Here is a 3,576-nt window from a genome sequence, read left to right on the forward strand (position 1 = left end):
TAATAGGCACCGATAAAATGTCACCAACAGTGATTGAACCCTCTGATGGACGGAGATCCTGTAACAAATCACCTCAGGGAGCCATATGACTCGAAGCACCACTGTCCACTAACCAAGGCTGCGCAGAAGACACTGCAGCCACGGAAGAAGGAGCCTCCTCCAAAGCATGGATATGAAGGAACACTGACTCGTGGGTAACAACGGGTGTAGAGGTAGAAGAAGGCTCCGTAGATCCACCCTTCGCTCCCGGACGAAGGTGAGGGTACTTCTTCCAACATTTCTCCTCTGGATGTGTCCCTTTCCCACAGTGTGGGCACTTCGGTCTCTTTGAATCTGAGTCAGAGCCTGAAGAACTGTCCTTCTTCTTAGCCTTTGACTTCGTCTTCTTCTTCTTCTGTCCTCTCGAACCTGCAACAAAGGCTCTAGTGGAGTCAGATCCACTAGCACTGACCTCTCTAAGTCGCTCGTCATGCTCCAAGACAAGCGGGGATAGCTCCTCCCATAGAAGCTTCTCACGAGTCCTCGATGTAAGAAGGCTGGTGTAGAAGACATCAAACTGAGGCGATGGCAGTTGAGTCAAAAGAATCATAGCCATGTCTTCAGAAGATATCGTCCGATCGAGGGATGCAAGCTCATCCCTCATATCCTGTAATCTATTGATGTGGTCCTTCATGGAAGGACTATCATCAATAACGAGCATTTGCAACTTCTTTTCGAGAGATATCCGGTGGGCAAACGTCTTCTGTTGATAGAGAGACGCAAGCTTTCTCCACACGTCTGCTGCAGTCTTCGACCTGTGAACATGAACAAGGACAAAATCCTACAAACTCAGAAAGAGGAAAGATCGGGCTCTAGAATTGAGCCGATCCCATAAGGCTGCACGATCCATGGATGTCCCATCTATGGGATCCACCAGGGAATAGGAACAGAAACAAGCTCCCAAAGATCGAAGGAGTCCAATATACACTCCACCTTGCAGGACCATAGAGAAAAGTTGGAGCCTTCCAACCGGTCCTCTTTGGGCAGCTGAGGAAGTACGGGTACCTGTACAGGGGGTACCAAAGGCTGCATCTTCGGCCCATTGGAAGGGGATCGCCGAGATACATGAATAGAAGGGGGACAGGAAAGAGAAATAGACTCCGGACGACGGTCCTCGTGATAGAAATCACGCCTTCGTTCAGATGAATGTCGAGACAAAAGCTCGTCATCTGAGTCATCAAAGCTCGTAAACTGATGAGAAGACATCTTCGATATTTGCAAACACCAAAACACAACAAGGGAAGGTTGCCGGTGCCGAAACACAAACACCAGAAGCTCCTGAGCTGGCCGCCTTGCACAGAACGCAAGGATGATGTCAAACGCAAATGCTAACGATGCAATCACCACAGAAAAACAGCCTCACGCCTCAAAATGCCAATAAGGAGGATGTCGCCCAGCTGTTGGGAAGGCCGCCTGGCTGAAAACACAAGCAAGAAGGAGGTCGCCAGCTTGGAGGAGTGCCGCCAGAGGTTGAACACAGCCACAAAAGCTGAAAACGCAGCTTGGTGGAGTGTCGCCCAGTTAGAGGAGGACCGCCCAGGCTGAAAACACAGATTTGGGGATGATGCTAGCAGCAAATGCAAAGATGTGATACCAAAACAAGCCGCCTTGATCAAGAAGATGGTGCAGAAGGTGATGCCTCAGCTGTTGGAGACGTCTTGACTAGCAAACACAAGGTTGTGGGTGTTCTCCCGTGTAAAACTTAGCTCAGTGTACTCTCCTTCGGCTTTGATACCATGTGAGAGTGCGCTGCGGAAGAGGAAATACGAACACGAAGGGAGGGAGAGAGAGAGAAAGCAGAAAATAAGGAAGAGAAATCTACACTGACTGAAATGAATGCTGAATACACTGAAATGGACTGATCAGTCCCTGCACACAGCCCACAGCGTCAGTGAGGGCACCAGATCAGGCTGATGATGATGGTAGCACCACCACGGGGGAGGAGTGTTGGAATCTGCAAGAAGACAAGTGATCAAGTGGGGAGGGGGGCTGCCAATAAATAGGCAACGGACAAACCCTAACCCTAACCCTAAAATGGGCGCAAACCCTAAAAGTGCCCCAAAATGGGAGCCCCACAACAGTTGACCAAAAAGTGGCCGGGCAGCCAGTGGCTGCCCACTAAAAGAGGCCAAAAAGAAATACACAACCTAAGACAGCCAGTCGAGAGTGACTAGGCTCCCCCATCATAACACATGACAGACATGTCAGAGCTCCTAATGTCCTCGTCTGACTCAGATTGAGGCTCACAGGCAGAAGATGACAAGGCATGACAAACACGACTGCTAACAGACTTAATAATGAAGGAGCTATACATGATCCTAGGACCTAGAACCTTGACCTTTATTTATAAGTATAACTAAAACTATGTATGGGATGGATGTCTCTCACAAAGCACTAGAACTATCAATTGGGTCTCTCTCACAAAATACTAGAATATCCTCAATTAAAGTGCATTCTATATTGTCCTCAAAAAGTGCAAAAAGTGCATTCTTTGGAAAAGGATCATAAAGCTGTGAAGATCATATAAGTAATGACATTCGCTAGAATGAACCACCCTCAATTAATGAAGTTGACTAAAGATGGCCCTAATGTAAGATGATTATGCATGAATGTGACTCAAATATCCTTTTACATACAATGACAACACATAGTATGACTTAAAAAAGATGAGCAATTGCACTATTTGTATGCACAGCAACAAAGCCTCTAGGTGCTCTCATGTGGGTCCCTCCTACATATACTAGTTGACCACCTTGCTCATGAGAGCCAATTGTGGAGTCATCCGATTGTTGCCCTTTTTTTTAAGAGGCAACCCCCTTTACAAATCACCCTTTCTTTAGCTCCAAGAACTCTACTTGCATTGTTTGAAGGGTAGTCTACGCTAATTGTATAGCTCTAGTTGTCCTTCACTAACTTTCTTCTCTTTCTTGCCAACTCTTCTTCCCTCCAATGCAAATCTTCCTCCTTTCTATGTATCTCTTCTTCTCTCTTACATAGATCTTCTTGATAAGATAAATGTGTGCCTATGAGGAAATGTTCATGTTCCATTAAGTGTGTTGCTTGTTCTAATTGCAAATTCATCAAACCTTATGTTATAGTTAGAGTGAGATTGTATTATTCTTACCTCGACCACTGTGCTTTTATCATTTTCTCTTTCCTTGCCTCTTTTGTCATGTCTTCTATTACCGTATCAGCCTCCTCCTCCATTTCCCTTCTCCTTTTTCCTCGTTTTGTTTTGTATGTCCCTATTGTGCCTTGACCTCTTGTGGCTTGCTCTCTATCTTGTGTGGTAGTGGTTGTGGTGGTTGTGAGGGTTATACTTCCTTCAGGGGGATTGAACTCTACACTCATGGTCAAGCTTGTTGTGAATATCCATGTAATAGAAGCTCCCATGGCAAATACACCAACCAAGTGAGTGCAAACCCATAGGTTTTTGTGCAAAACTTGGTCTTTGCATTTGTTAGTGTTTGTAGGGTCTTTTGTAGTGCCTAGCCCTTGTAGGTGACTCCACCACATTATCAATCCAAAAATGATTCA

Source organism: Lygodium microphyllum, unplaced genomic scaffold, assembly GCF_053477565.2.
Source record: "Lygodium microphyllum isolate KBCC unplaced genomic scaffold, Lygodium_microphyllum_v1.1.10 scaffold_86, whole genome shotgun sequence".
Lineage (NCBI taxonomy): Eukaryota > Viridiplantae > Streptophyta > Polypodiopsida > Schizaeales > Lygodiaceae > Lygodium > Lygodium microphyllum.